The following is a 16519-nucleotide window of genomic DNA, read 5'->3' as shown; positions in this document are numbered from 1 at the left end:
ATATTTCAATAAAAAGAAGGCCTTTATGCTTCAATGCCTTTTTTGTTAATCTTCCTAGCTAAAAGGATTTTTTGGCAGGGAATAAGTAAATACACAGTTCTTCCTCTGCAAGATACAAGCTTGAGATAATTATTCCTTATGTTTTAATTACAAATACCCAAATCTTAAGGAATTTTTATAGACAAAACTTGGCCCTGGGACGTGAGAATTTGTCTGTACACATGTTAATACAAAATAAGGACTTTTTTCTGCCTCCTTCCCCCGCTGAGCAATCTTTTGCACTTCAGTCTCCAGCATTAACATTTATTTCTTTGCTCCAGCAGTGCTAAAATAGAACTTCTTTGTGTATTGTGGTTACTTTGTGGTTACACATCATATTAGCTATCCTGTAATACACGTTAGGGGCCGGATTCTCTGCTCACAGAGGCTGGCACAGCTCCACAGCAGGACTGTGGTGCACAGAGGCACCGACTCCCGCTTCACTGCAGGACAGTGACACCAACTGAGGACGTGCCACCACTGGCAACCTCTTTTTTTAGTATTGACAACACCAGCAGTGCTTTATAGCGAACTATGAACAAAATACATACATTTATATTTATGTTTATGCTTACGTTTTTATATATAAATAAATTGGCATAGTATCACTTTGTTAAAACGCCTTGAAGAAAAGGAAATGGTTTGCGTTTTAATTACTACACCCTTTGACCTTAGAAAAGTTTAAGAGTGAATCAGCTGTTGTCAAAATTATGCTCAAAAAGCTACACCATTAACATGGAAACCCACTAACAACAACAACAACAAATTGCCTATAGAATTTTATAGAACTAGTGATCTGATTATTTTTCCAGAACCCCTCCCATCATCAAAAGAATAATGACCCTTGAACATTTATCTGGGGGGGGTAAAATACAGCCACCTCCCCAAGAACAATAAACCACACATGCAGTAGGAATGCTGCCAGAAAATCCATTCAGAAAGATTGCTTCTCCCATTGGAAGTGGGCTTCCAACCAGTCTGCTCCATCCCTGCTGGCATGGGGCCAGGCCATGGGAAAAGCGTGCCTGTTCTGATAAGATATGGACAAACTGTGCTAAGAATTTCCACAGTTCTGCCCTGGAATTTCAATTACTTCACTATGTTGTACAGAGACATAATTCTTACAAATATAAATGGTTTCCTATTACTAATTTCAGTCTATTTGCTGAATGTGCTAAAAGAGAGTGATTGAAGGAAAAATAAAATTGTCAAAAAATACAATAATGGTTTGCTAGGGTAGTCTCACTGTTTCAGAACTGTTCTCAAAACGGGGCTGTTTCTTATGAAGGAGAATTTTCAATATGTGGTGCTGAAATTAATTCTTCAGAACCCAGCCTGGGAGTTAATAATTTATCCTCCTTTCAGCAGCTTTTCCAGGTAAGCCAAATTTGTAATTGTTTCATCACTTTAGCTGGGAAACAGTGAATGGAAGGACAATTACAGATAACTTCTGTGAGGGTCTCAGGAGGATTTTGTCACCCCTTCCCACTGGTACCTTCCTGGCTTTAGTGCTGCAGCACATCCATGTCCCTTGGTCAGACTCCACGGTGGGGGCAGCTGAGCTCAGCTCTCCCCTGGCCCATATTCCCTCTCCCACAGCAGAATTCCCAGGATCAGAGAGCCCCAGCATCCTGCCTGGGTGTCCCAGCCCCAGGTGTGGGCAGTCTGTGTGTGTGCACAAAGGTGGGGCACATGTAAAGGGCGAGCTTGTGTCACCACCCCATCAGCCCTGGGGCAGCACAGCCCAGCAGGTGAAGGGGACCCTCAGGACACCCCTGGGAGCTGTGTTTGTTTGTCTGCCCTGTGTGGACATTGGGGTTTCCAAAACTCCTCAGGCATAACCTGGAGCTCCTAGCAGGAAAGTCCAGTGATCCCTGTGCAGAAAGGCAGTCAGAACTCACATGCAGCACGTTCAGGGATGGCTGAGGGTTCACCATGGGGCAGTCCTGCCTCTGTGAAAGGAGCTGTTCCACTGCCCTGCCCTGGACAGTCACCTCCTGCCCCCCTCCCCCACAGCCCTTTCCGTCCAAGGGTTTGTTTGCTTGTCCAGGTCACCTCCAGCTCTTCCTCTCTTCCCATCCTTGCTCCCTTGCCTCTCGCCCACTGAGAGGCCCAGAGAGCTCTTGGCAAGTCCTGTCCTTGCTCCCACCTCTCACACTGTCTGCTCAGTGCCCTGTTCAGTCCCCCTGTTCCCTTTGTCTTCCCACCATTTCCTCATCCCTCAGCTTTTGGGGGTTTTCAGGCTAAGCAGATAAGGCTGAAATCCTTACAAACCCTTTCTGTGTCAATAGAACCACAACCTTCCCCACCCTCAGGCTCACTTTCCTTCATCAGAGGCTCCTTGTTCCTGGTGTAACGACTCCAACAAAAGCACCTCTTTTTATTCCTTAAGACCGCTGCGTTTTCCCTGTGCTTTCTCCATCTGTTCCCCACACCCATCGCTCCCCCCCAATCCACAAACTTGCATATCAAAGAAACAGCCTCTACTTGAGGCACAGAGAAAAGCAGCTTTGAGTGAAGAGCAGAGACAGGAGTGCTGAGCCCCTCTGAGACAACCCAGCCCTCCAAACGGGGGTGTGTGCTCCTGCCAGCCCCTGTGCCTCTGGATCCACACCCTTCCCTAGAGCGGGATGACTCTGGAGACAGCAGATCTTTACACGGTAAAAAAGCTGGAGCTGGAAATAAAGGTGTCTAAACCTTCAAATAAAAATACCCTGTCCCTGAAGGATAGGGGAGTTTAATAGCAGCAGATGTTACTGCAATAATTCTCTTCCATTCACGATTTTAACACTTTCCCTGATGTCCTTTTACACAAGTGGGGTGATACACAAGGGAGAACTGGGACTCTCTGCTCTCACCAATGTCCTTCACCCTCTCTTATCGATGTCACTGACTCCTGCTGCTCCACTGGGGGAGATGCCACAACAAATGGCATCTCTTATACTTAAAATAAAGGTCTCTCTGCCCACCTAAAATAAAGGTCTTTCAAAGGCTCTGCTGAAAGCTTTACAGAGCTCTACAGCAAGGTAGCCCAAGTGCCACCCACACCAGCCCTCAGGCACTGCTTCATGACCCCAGAGGGCTCCCATTTCTGTCCTTTGTGGAGTTTCATAACCTGTATATCCTCCTCTCCTTTGGTTCAGTATCAAATCTTTTTTGTTTTACTGGGCTGCTATTAAAGCAGTTGTTGCCATTCCTGTGCACACAGTGTGTCCTGAGCAAGGGAGGGGCAGTGGATGAAGACTGAGGCCCTCAAAGCCTATAGAAGCAAACCTGTGAGGGAAAGCAGCAGCAGAGGATGCTCAGACCACTACAGTTCCTTAGACCTTGATTCCTTCTTTAAAAGTTATTCCCAGGAAATGCAAAGACACCTTATGGAAAACCTGCTTAAAAAAGTAATAGGAGTCCAAATGAGCATGAACTCCAGGCACACATCTTGCTGGAAAAGGAAAGGAGAATGCTTCACTTTGCAGACTAAACCAGTATCTGTGAGATGGGACATCCAAGGTTTAGCAGCAGCAGCCCTCAAAATTATAACTAGTCCTGGCTGAAAAACATCATATTCCTGTCTCCTGGCAGGGGAAGAAAACAAGATTTCAAGATGCTTATTTCAATTCAGTTTGGGGCCAAAAAGTTATAAATTCTGACATTTTTGCAAAACAATATACTCTGAGTGATTTACTTCAATCAAAGCCATAACATAAAACCAAAAGGAAGAATGCTGACTTGATTAAAACTGTTCAGTCACATTACTGAAAAATGTTGATGAAACCAGTGTGTTCCCACAGAAGATCTAGACATTTTAAACGTGCAACTTCTTTAAATTAAGGGGAGTATTTTATTGGGAGATTCTTTCTCCAGATGGTTTTGTTTCAGTGCTGAAGCAGAAAGCTTATTCTAGGTAGGCAGAGGTGACAGGAGGCACTTTCCTTCAAAGACTTCACTCAAACACCACGTTTCTGTGTGAAGGTTGCCCCAGAGACGTGCAGGAGGTGTGCACATGTGGGAGGGATAGTGCAGCAGCAACAGCATTCTATCAAACGATCACTGAACAAACAGGGGCAGCCATTCATAAAAAAAAGGCAATTAAGAGAATGAATTCAGAGCACTGTAGGGGACAACAACTGCATGGGAACCCAGTGACTTCCAGCCTTGAAGATGTACCTGCAGTCTTACCAGAGCAGGTTTAGAGAGAACACCACTTTTCTCATTCCTACCTCTCAATCCCCTGCTAAATTGCCATTTTTGAGGATGGCACACACAGCCCTGCTCTGGGATGGTCGGTGTTTTGGTGATGCTGAATCTCTTCTCCCAGTGGTGAAAGCACTAGCACATGTGCACACCCACCCCAAGGAGCCAGGAGAAGGTATTTCCCCAGTCCCTGCATTTTCACACCTCTCCCAGCCAGAGCTCTGGGGCTGCTGCAGCTGCCAGCAGCTCTTCCCTGGCTGCACTCACAGCTCAGGCTGAGGGAGGAAGAAGGGAGGGGATGGAAGGAAATAACAATTTAAAACAATCCCTCTTAAATGCAAGAGAAAATGGAAATTTGTGAGAGATCTTTCTTGTATGAAAACAGAAAAAAAACCCCTAAGCCCAGTAACTCCTGAGTGGGCTGTGCCAACCCGTGGATTAGATCTTCCTTTCACACCCTCTCAATCCGGAAACTTGTGATCTCACCAGGTTGGAAGGGATTGCTGCTGGAAGGGAGTGCTGTGGCTGCTCCAGGCCCTCTCCTCACAGGGGGAACTGCAGGGCTGTTCACTGATGAATGAAAAGGGGAGAAGGGTTTCCTTCACTGCTCTCATGCAACACTCAGGGCCCAGAACCCCTCATCTCTGCCTGCTAATTAATGGAATTTGAGCCAAGCTCAATCCAGCCTTCTCATTCGGGGCACCTGCACTGGGCAAAAAGAGCAGAGGGGTGGGATAAACCCCCATGTAAATCCAAATTCAACGAGCTGCTTTTCCTTACCAAAAGCAAAGCACGGGATGCTTAGTCACTCTGGAGTTGTCAACACTCCAGTCCTTGGCAAAACCAGCCCGTGTTCAGAAGTCATGGCTTTTGCAGGTGGTTTCCCTCAGCTTTATTTTCAATAAGAAATCAGTTACCATTAACCCCCCTTCACGGAAAAGCTTTAGAAAATGGACATTTGAGAGTCTGGAGGATTATTACTTAATTCAATAGCAAGCTCAAGAGTGGGACAAACAAGAAGCAAGCAGGATGGGATCAAAACTCACACTGTCTCCCAAAAGTTGCTCTGGTAAGACCTCCCTTCCCAGCAGAAGAGCCCTGGGGCAGAGATGCTCCCGAGCTTTCCAGGACATTCCCCACCTCAAATCCAAACAGGAACCTGCCAGGTTGCAGGAGTGAAAGAGCATCCCCTCTGAGGTATTTCAGCTGGAGTAGCCAAGCATTAGCAGGAGTGACCAGGCAGCTCTGGGATGTATCCTTGCAGAGTGTGCAGCTTTTGAAGGCATTTTTGGAGAGCAGAGGCAGCCTTTTTCCAAAGGGATGACTGGGGCAGAGCTTGAGGAGGGGAGACTCATGGCTTGGGTGTAACAGGGCAGGTACTTGGCTCACTGAGGGGCAAAATCCCATGTCATGGGATCTGCAGCAGCTCCAGAGTGACTCAGGAATGTGTGGCAGAGGAAGGACTCACATGGGGAAGGAGGCAGAGCCGCCCCACCCCGAGCCCGGGGCTGGTCCCTGTCCCAGCTCTGACACGCTGGCACTGAGAGCTCAGCACGGGGCTGTGCAGGGCCAGAGCAGCCAAGAGTGCCAAGGGCTGTGCCACAGAGTCCCTGACAAACCAGCCACGTTTGGCTCCTCTGGATGATGCACAGGAGGCTCAGCATATCCTGGCAGCTGGGCCAGGGTCACAGCTCTGCTGCAGAAAGAGCCAAACTTTTGCTTTTGAGCGAAAATAAATGTGTTTGTTATTGATACACTTTTTTTCCCCCCTTTCTTCTTACATTGCCAAGTTTCAGGTGACTATATGTACTCCTCAGACACACAATCAAATAATCCAGCTATTTCCACGCCAGCCAAAGAAATCTGGGAAAAGATTAAAGCAAACTCAGCAACAGCCACTCAAAAACGTTTCCCAAGGCGCAGCCAACAAAAACTTGTCAAAGCTCATAAGTTATGAACTAATTTGCACAGAGAGAGCTCTTTTGGCAGCAGGCAGGTCCCTGAGCTCCACAGCACCTCGAGCAGCCGCACACATGTGGAGGCAGCCCCTGAGATGGGGCAGCACAGCCCCCCCTGAGCCCTGCCCCAGGGGCCAGCACCAGCTCAGTGCTCCGGGCTCAGCTGAGCACTGTCAGCACTGCAGGCTGCTCTGAGCAGGGAAGGAAAAAAATCTTTTCTCATTGACTTAAAGAGCCACACTCCCCTCCTCCTGCTCAGGGAGAAAAATTCCTACTTTCCACCACGTTCCCCATCATTTAGATACTTTTTGGTGGGAAACTCAAGCAGAACACATCCCTGGACAATCTCACAACTGTGCTCCTCAAACACATCATTTCAAGGTGCTGGGTTATATTTCTTAACCTGCTTGCTCGCTTTCTTTCCCTAATTTTCCTGCAGGATGCTCCAGCCCCCTGGCCCTTCCCACTGTTTCACAGAGCTCACACTGGCAGGGCTGTTGCTGCCTCTCACCAAGGAAAAACCCTCTTGCAACCTCAAGGACAGTGGCACACAAAACCCAAGCGTGTCATTCCCACTCCCCCTGGGATCCCCTCTCCCCATTTTTCATTTTCTCAATGTGAAACAATTAAGATGCAGTTCCATAACTTAGAACTCTCTGTAAGCAACAGATTTAAGTTTTGGGTTTTTTTTCCTTAATAATAGTCTTCTGTGATGCACTCTGAACCCCACTGCCCTGAGCAGTGACAGTAGTACAGATCTTTTGTTGGGAAACTTGCTGGTTGGAACATCTGGGCACTGCCTACCTGTTTCAGGCAGCTCTTTTGGAACAGTTGAAACCGAAAATTCCCCCACCCCCACCCTAAAATCCAAATGAGGCAAAAAGAAAGCCTACCACTGAACTGACAGCTTAGCAATGGCCTTTCCTGCCCTGTGCGCTGCCATGTGCCAATTTGGAAATAATTAACAACAGTTTTCATTCAGGGAAGGCTGAAGGGAACTGCAGCCCATTTTTCCACCGGCTACCTGTGAGGCAGAGCTGCTCACAACAGCCAGAGGAGCAGCAGCAGCTCCTCCATCGCCTGAACCTCAGCCTGAGAACTGAAGAGCTGGATTTGGGACTCTCCAGAGTAACTCAGAGGGGTTTGCTTCAGCCTGCCAGTTAACTCCAAATGAACATCAAAACATCGATGCAGTGAGTTTGCAGTAAATAATTTTTCAGTAACTGTGTCCTGACTTCGTCATTGCCATGATTAATGGTGAGATTCTGCCTGCTGACGTGGAGACAATAACACGTGCAGTGCAGAGAGCATTTTATCACATCCTGCTAATTTGGTTCACGGTTTCTCCTCGACAGAGCTCTGTCAGTGCCCCTCCTTTGATCCACAACACAGGCAGTTGCTGCCTACAACCAAGATTTCTCTAGGAAGAAACTGTGAATCTTGACACAAGGTTTTTCACAATGCAGTGAAGTCCCCAGAAGGGCCCAAGATCAAGCCCCTTTCCTTCTTGACTCAACAGGATCCAAATCTGTCCCTCAAGAGAGTAAATGTGCTCTCAGCAACCAACTGTAGCAACAAACCAACTCCTTTCATTAGCTGTGCTCTGCTCCACAGCTGAGAAAATACATCCTCTGCTCTCCCAGCTGCACAGCCTACCTGGGACTCGTGTGACAGCAGGTGAATTTGGCACACCCACAGTCCTGCCTGTGCTCTGGCTCTTAAATAAATAACCCTCAGACAGCACACCAGGCCATCCCTGTGTTCCATACAGAGAGGGCATTCTCTGCCCTGTCCTTCAGGAGAAAGGCTGGGGGGAAAACTGGAGAAGCAAAACCCCTCAGCTCAAATTTATCCATCCCTTGTGATTCCTTTCAGGTTTTGGAGGCATCACTGCTGTCATTTCCACCTCAAGGGAATATCTGCCTTGAGCCACTGGGACTGCATTTTCTTCGTTACGTTAAGTGCTCTCAGAATTTGTAATTTATAAAATTTCCAGCCCTTTGTGTGGCCCTGAGCACATTAACACTGCCAGAATGATGCCAGTTCTGCCCTTGGCAGTGCTCCTGAGAGTTTGCTGTGCTCTCATCTGGACAGAGAGTCTTCTTCCTGGTGAAGGAAGGGAAGCCTGAACCAAAGCCTTTGGGTTTCCCTGCAGGACAGATTGCACAGGACCTCTCCTGCCAGAGCCAGGCTGTGCCTGCAGCTGCACCAGGATCCATGGACACAGCTGTGGATGCCTCTCCCACCAGGAAGTGGCACTGATGTCCCCTCCTTTGCTGTGCCACCTCTCAGCCTCACTTCTTGGTTCCCCAATCCTGTGGTTTTCTACAAGCCATGAAGGAGACAGGATTTAGAAATCAACACCACAAAGACAGACTGCAGTTAAGGATCCAGCCTTGAAGAACATACAGTTAATTAATCCAGTTTAGAACCTGCCCACGTATTCTCTGTCCTGAAGAAAAGGAGCTTGGATTTATCCCAGCACTCACACCCATGCCCTGTTTCCATCCCTGGACTCCATGGACTGCAGACAAGAGCATATCTATAGCAAGTGTAATGGATGTACCACAATATTGGATGGCACAAAATATTCCCAATTATAAATTAATAAAGTCCAGAAAAAGCAGCAGTGATCATTCCTCAGGAACAGTTTCCTCTCATATGGAGACAAAAGAAAGCCCCTATCAGGGTTATTATATATGCCAATTAAATTCTTTAGTTAAAGCAAAAACTTATTATTTTAATGGAGGAAAAAGTAGAACATTTGGTCAAAATGTTCTCATAGAAATGTTAATTACCACGGGCATTAAACAAATGGAAATCAAAGCCTACCATTTGTTGAGCACTTTGAAAAGTTTTAATGCAAAAATCATGCTGGAAAGAAACCCTCAATTTTTCCTCATGAATGAAAGCAAATCCCTGTAAATGAAGCTGCATCTATCATGCTGCTAATCAGTCAGCAAATGCAATCCATCAATCCAAAGTGTTCCTGCACAAACTTTCCGTAAGAGATAATGAAATTAATTTGGTTTGTTGGATACCAAACTGTGGAAAAATGCTATTCCACCTCGGAGCCCGTCACTCAGAGACAACAGCACTGCCAGATGTAGCTCATGGGAGCTACACCCACCCTGGGTTTATCCTTCACTGGTCCTCAAAGGGCTGCCTGGAAGTTTAGACTTGTGTGACTCTCACTTTTGGAATACAAACCACCCTGGGCCTCACCGGCTGGGCACGAGGCTGAGGAGGGTTTTGTTCCTCAGTGTCCTGTGAGCCCTTGAGGTGATGGGATGAGCAGGTCCAGGCACCCAGCACACACTGCTGGGACCTTTTACATCTGCTGGAACTGCACTGTACAGAATCCCAGGATATGCTGAGCTGGAAGGGACCCACAGGGATCATCCAGTCCATCTCCTGGCCCTGCACAGGCCCAGCCCCAAGAGTCACTCCCTGTGCCCCAGAGGATCATCCAAACCCTCCTGCAGCTCTGGCAGCCTTGGGGCTGTGCCCACTGCCCTGGGGAGCCTGTTCAGTGCCAACCACCCTCTGGGGGAAGAACCTTTCCCTGAGATCCACCCTGAGCCTGCCCTGACACAGCTCCAGCCATTCCCTGGGGGCTGTCCCTGGTCCCCCCAGAGCAGAGCTCAGTCCTGCCCCTCCTCTGCCCCTGCCCAGGCAGTTGGAACTGCAGGGAGGTCTCCCCTCAGTCTCCTCTGCTCCAGCTGAACACACCAAGTGCCCTCAGTGTCCTCACACAGCTTCAAATCCAGGCCCTTCTCTCGATGCTGCCCAGGAAGGTGTCGAGCTCCTGCAGACTCAGTATCTGCCAGAGAAGTTTAGATTTACAGGGCTGTGAGCCCTGTTTATCCTCCAAGAGATGCCAAGGCCAGGAATGCCACCTCATTTGCTGAAGTTTGGGATCTAGAGAAGCATGTCAGGGGATGCCTCTCACTGGTTGTCTCGTTTGCTTCTTCAGAGATGAGATCTGTTCTCTTCTAGGCAGTACATTGATTTATAACCAAGCTAAAAGAGATTTGAAGGTATTTAGGGGTCATCATAAAATGAAAGGAGTGCTTGCTACCCTGAAACTCATGAAAAGCAAAGCTATGGAAAGGAAAAAAGTATTAATTCTTGCTGAAAGGTTCAACATAAACAGACACAGAAATACACATATTTCTTTCCCTCCCCCAGCATCCTTTTGGTCTCTAAGGAAGGTCCACAACTCTTTTTGCCTGCAGCACATGTGGAATCCTGGATCTTGACCTTTGCTTTAGACCAGATCCAAGTTGTCCAAGGTGTAACCTTAACTTGGAGGAACATATCCTGGTGATCAGAGCATTGTTTTTTTTCTGTATCTGTACAGAATCCTTGGCTGACACACCCAGTGACAGTTTGCTGAGTGTCTAAATACACTGAGACACCTCCTGCCCTCGGATGCACAGGAGCAGTTCTCATGTTCATAGTGATTTGTGGTTCTGTACCATATTTAATCTACAAACCAGAGTGGTATTAGAAAACCAAGTCTTGTTTACTTTGTAAGTTACCCAGTACATTTTCTATTTCCACAGGAAGCCAGTATGATCTGCTGGGTAAATACACAACCCATACTCCTGAATGTTTTAACAGCATCAACTAATGCAGTGATAACTTGGCACTACAGGCAGAACATTTGATATTAGACACCTCAGCAATGCAGAAACACTGATACTGCATTGACAAAAAAACCTGATTGAATATTTTTTTGTTACCTTATAGAGCTACATATGATTCAAAGAACAAGAATACTTCTTTTCCCTTCACAGCATCTTGGTTTCATTGAACACACCAACCAAACTGTAAATTCAATCTGATTTTCATCACAATGAACAATATTCCACTAAGGTGGTGTTCATGAGTGCACACAAATTGTTTGGTCTTGGCACATTAAAATACATATATATGTTTTGGATAATGACCTTCTGGAAGGGAAGGAAGCTATTCCATTTTCCAGCTGAGGAAATCCTACAATTAATGCAAGGGGAAAGAATAATTAACACAATGGGAGAAGGAGGAGTTGGTAGTCCCTCCTTCCACATTAGTTATGCACAGTCCAGCACATGACCAAGAAGGAAAATTAAGACTGAAAAGTTGCTGATATGAAAAAAGAAAAAAATGAAATCAAGCTTGCCAGAATCACAGAACACTCGGTATTTAAAACAGGAAAAGAAGGGGAAAAAAATCCCAAACCAAAGACCAAGGAAAGTAAAGGAAGTGCAGTGGGAGGTTTTCGTGTTCTGTCGAATCCCCCGTCAGGGCTCCCCCAGCGTGAAGGTGCAGCCGCCCGGCAAAGAGGCACCTGCAGAGAGCCCTTCCTGTGGCACGACCCCCCCTCAGCCAGGATGACTGACACGCTCTGGCAGCCCAGTCAGACGTGCACACCCAGCCCACTGCCTCTGGAGCCTGGGACAGGCAGCGTTTGCACTGCACTGCCCCGAGTGTGAAGCACATCAGCTCTGCTGAACCACTTCTAAAAGCAGGGGCTGATCCGGTGATCCTGGCTGTTCAGAGTCCGAAGAGTAGCCCCAGAACAAAGAGGACCAGGGATTTAAACTCTCAGAAGATCACAGGGGCAGAAAGAATAGGTTCAGTTTTCTAGAAGTCACCTCAGTGATGAGGTTTTCTCTACAGTCAGTGGGTGAAACTCCAGAGGGTAACACTATGATTGATAAACTGTTTGGGATGGATGGATGGACTGTGCCCTAGATATAAGCTTGTCTTTAACACAGAATCCCAGAATGATCTGGGTTGGAAGGGACCTTAAAAGCTCACCCTGTTCCACCCCCTGCCCTGGGCAGGGACACCTTCCACTAGCCTAGATTGCTCCAAGCCCTGTCCAACCTGCCCTTGGACACTTCCAGGGATGGGGAATCCACAACTATGTACCATTAGACAGATCTTACATGATTAGCTGCCTTATTTCCAGGGAGGCAGAGCTGAAGAGCCTGTGATTTTTTAGTTTGCAAAGGAGAACTCTACTGGGAACATGAACAACATTTATAGGAGTGTAAGGAACACAGATAAACTGAAGGGGATATTCATCCACCAAATGTGGACCACAAGAAGTAATCAGCCATTCCCATGAAGGTCAACTGGAAGAATCCCAGAATTCCAAGTCTGGCCTAGCAAGACTTCCCATTTGGGATGTTTAACCAAAATAAGTGTTCACCTTTAAAATAATATTAAGCAGTATCTTCCCACATTACCTGTCACCTCAGCTCACAGGCACTGCTTTTCCCTCAGGAGAAGATTTCGAGTTGTTTGACTTTATCTTGTTTACTTTACACAAATGCTATTCCTTTCTTACAGATGGATATGATCTGCTGAAGACCTGAAACGTTTTATCCCCCAGCAAAACTCATTCAGAAGTGCCATCTGTTCCTCCTGCAGGGGCACAGTAATGCCAGAAACTGTTTAACATTCCATAAATTAGGACCATATAATGGATAGCTCATTGTTAAAGTGAAGCGAGGAATCGTTTGGAACCTGATGACAGACACTTTGCTGGGGTTTTTCCCTAAAAAGACTATCCAATGTATTATTTTTGGCTTGCTTCAAGAACTTCCCATTCCACATTAAACAGCAGAGATGGGTCACAGTGTAACCTTAACAACTTTATCCCCACTTTCAGCAGGATCCTTTCTAGTAACTTCAGGAGGAGGCTTGGAGTGGACCAGGGGTTGTAACAAATTCACTGCAACACCAAACTCTGTTCTCATTTCCCCTGGGAAAATCTGTTGTATCTGCAGGAAACACTTCCCAAGAGAACAGAATCCAATCTTCAGGTGCAAGAGCCATTAAAATATCTCTTATTTTATAGATGTTACACTTACTACACTCACACACAGCTCCCCACTCTGCCTTACGCTTACTGGTAAGAAACCCCAGCTAGAAATGAACTGCTTTTGCTATTCCTTTCTACCCAAATGCCAAGATATTTAATCAATAAAAAGGCTGCACATAAAGTCCTGCTATGAGATTGTGTCATCCTAGTCAACATTAAAACAGCCTTCATTTGCCATTCATACAGAGAAACCATGGAATAAAGAGGGGAAAAAAGTCTACAGAAAAAAAAAAGAACAACCACACACACACAAAAAGAAAAACAAACCAAACAAAAACCACCAAAAAACTCCACACAAAAAAGAAATCAATAGTGCTTAATTGGAAAAAAATGGCACTCTAAAATCCTCCACCCAGGAGTGGGATGCAAGTGGCTCCGTGCCTGGTTCCTGGGGCTTCCTGGGGACAGGCAATCCCTGGACACGCAGCTCCTGTGTGAGCTGAGCTCCAGCTCCTCAGAGCTGGGAACCACCACAGACCAGCCTGGCCAAGCCCCCCAGTGCCACAGACCAGCACATGGCACTTGCACACTCCAAGTGATAGGAGTGATCATCTGAAAATTCCCTTATTTAAGCCCATAAACTCATCATTTAACACCATGTAAGTGTATATAATTATTACCATCTCTCTGTGAAGCTCCCACACTGCTATAATAAAATCCACAGAAGAACAGCACTTTTAGCCCACCCATTCCTAATCCCAGAGACAATGCCTATATTTTTCCATCACATCAGATCCTGGACGGTGGGGGGAAGGGCAGGAGCAGCAGGGAGAGGGGGGAAATGCAACTTGAGAAGTGGTAAAGTGTGTCAAAATCTGACTTACTTGGAGATATTTTGCAGCACAATCCTCCTTTATGCCTGTGCAGCTCGGTTCATATGGCTCACATTCAGCCTGTCACAGTGAATCATTGCTTACTCCTTGACTTACATTAACAAAAACAAACCCAACTTTCGCTCCAGCCCGTGAGGTAAAACCCTCTCCGAATTCCCAGTCAAAAGGGCCAGAAGCAGCATTAAAATTAATTGTTTTTGTAAGAAGCTCACTTTGAGGAGAAGGCAAAAAAAAAAAAAACACCAAAAAAAGAAAAGCCCGTGAAGATGTGACTAATAGCACAAACACATGTGTTGCTTATGGAGTATTTTGTAAAAAAAAAGGCAAAAAGCTTTGTCCACGAGCGGAGTAGACCCAGCTTTAGCAGCCTTAACTAACAAAGCAAACCCACCCCTCCCTACTTAAGTCTTTAAACTGTATGAAACAGAAGATATTTAGCAAGAGCTTTAGAGCCCCATGAACAGTTAGGAAAGTAAAGCTGGAAAACAAAGTTTAAAACTCCAAGCGAAACCCAGCCAGAGACAGCCTTTGCAACCCGCACAACACAAGGCACAAAGCAAAGCCGGCGCTCAAACAAAGTTATTTTGCACTTCTCCTAGTAAATCTGCAACTAATGTCCCGTTAGGAAGGATTTCTGCTGACCTGTGGATGAGCAGCAGTGCAGATGTGGGGAGTTCTCCTGTCACCTTTTGTTCCCAGCCATGTCAGCTGTGCTCTGCTCCAAGTGCTGCTCGCACTCCCAAATCCCCTTCTCCAGCTCTATCTTAGGAACTGCCCAGATTTTGTAGTGTAATCTGAGCAGGGAAGTACCATGTGCCTATGATATGGTTAATTCACTTTTTACCCCCCGCAATGCCTGAGGAAGCTGCTTCACATTTCAAAGCCCAGCCTAGGGCTGCCTGACCCAGGTACGGCCAGGGCAGCGCTGGGGCTGCCTCCTCCTCCTCCCCAGGGGGACCCCAAAACGGCTCCTTCCCACCTCCCAGGCCCTGGGCTGGGGAATTCACGGGGCTGCTGAGGTCCTGGTGTCCCTCCCACGGTGCCCAGTGTGGAGGGGAGCAGAGCCCAGCAGAGAAGGGGCCAGCCCTCCCTGCTGAGGGCAGCACCATCCCCACGGCCAACACCAAGGATTCCACGCAGGGAGCTCTGGGGAAGCCCCTCAAGAGCCAGCAAAGCCCTGGGCAGCTGGTCAGGGATCTCTGGCACTGCAGACACTGCACAGGTTGGGCTGCAAGAGTCCCATCCCTTCCTCCCCAGTGTTGGCACCAGCCGAGCGAGAAACACCCTCCACTTCTTCTGCTAACAGAAGACACCTTTCTACTACCAAAACAAACAAACAAACATAAAACCCCAACGAAAAACAAGCCTCTAAACTTCGTCAATTCATCAATATCCTTCTACAATTGTTGATCTACTTCTGTTTGGAATTTGCAATCACCACCGTGCCTAATGATGACAACACCACACTTCAGAGAAGGAAATGCCTCTCGCTCCCAAATTCTGCAGAGGGAGGAATTTACCAGTTGTGAAGCTGTCACACACACACACACACATACACACCCCCAGAGAAGGTGCAGAGCAGAAGGACAGCAGTCCTCAAATCCTGTCCCTCCTGCTCATCCAGCCCCACCATCAGGTCCTAAGCACTGTGCACCGAACGCAGGTGATCCCACCCAGCACCAAAAGGGTGGAGGTGCTTCCTGAGGGACAAGGGTGAAGTGCAAGCTGATCACGGCTGTGCTATTCCCAGCTTTCTGGAAAGCAAATTCCAAGTAATCCCAATGTCAACAGTGTCAATGACCCAAGTGCTGCTAAATCAAATTAGGGGGGACGAGGGAGCCCGTCCTGGCAGGGAGAGGGGAGGTTCCTGTTACTCTCTCCACCAGCCCCAGGCAGATGGGGGGAGCAGCTACAGCTGCTTCTGAACAGCCAAGAAAGGGCCCCTAAAAGAGATTAAAGGGAAGAAACAGTCAGGGATCTTGGAAAAGGAAGGATGTAAGACACAAAGATGGCAGAAAATAGAAAAGCTTTGGGGAAACTTTAGGTCTTGGCCAGAAGGCGGCAAAACAATTTCGTGTAAGGAACCTGCTTTTTAAATTCTTGGCCCTGTGTGTAACACCTATAAATCCCTCGTGTGGGATTTCTAACCATTACATTCTGCATCTGCCGAGTTTTCCTGTCTTCAAACTCCAGACTTTCGTTCTAAAGAAAAGGTGAGAGTTGTATCTTCCCTGTTGTGCATAATTTACTAAACCCAGTTATGCTTGAAATTAGCACGTGGCTAAGGTAAAACTTGAAATAATGCAATATATTGGACTATTTCAGAGAAAAATACATATTCTTCAAGCCTGAATTCAACATCTTAGCTCAGAAATTTGATCTCGACCAGTTATAATGACAATTGCTTCAAAAAAAAAAGTAACGAAAAGGAAGTGAAGTGACCTCAGAGGTTAAGAATTGAGGCCAAGAGCCGTCTCTCTTGCTGGCTGTGTTTATATCATGGAATTATGGAATGGTTTGGGTTGGAAGGGACCTTAAAGCCCTTCCAGTTCCCACCTCTGCCACGGGTAGGGACACCTCCCACTAGCCCAGGTTGCTCCAAGCCCCGTCCAACCTGG

The 16519-nt window shown here is 47.0% G+C and overlaps 1 protein-coding gene across 2 annotated transcripts in view; it reads right to left on the bottom strand.

Annotated features, from left to right (window-relative positions):
* Positions 1–16519, bottom strand: part of FBLN2 (fibulin 2) — a 101454-nt gene that overhangs the window by 68311 nt on the left and 16624 nt on the right. The window lies entirely within an intron of this gene.

Source organism: Myiozetetes cayanensis, unplaced genomic scaffold (assembly GCF_022539395.1).
Source record: "Myiozetetes cayanensis isolate MyiCay16 unplaced genomic scaffold, myiCay2020 scf40, whole genome shotgun sequence".
Classification (NCBI taxonomy): domain Eukaryota; kingdom Metazoa; phylum Chordata; class Aves; order Passeriformes; family Tyrannidae; genus Myiozetetes; species Myiozetetes cayanensis.
This window is presented reverse-complemented; position numbering and strand designations above follow the sequence as displayed.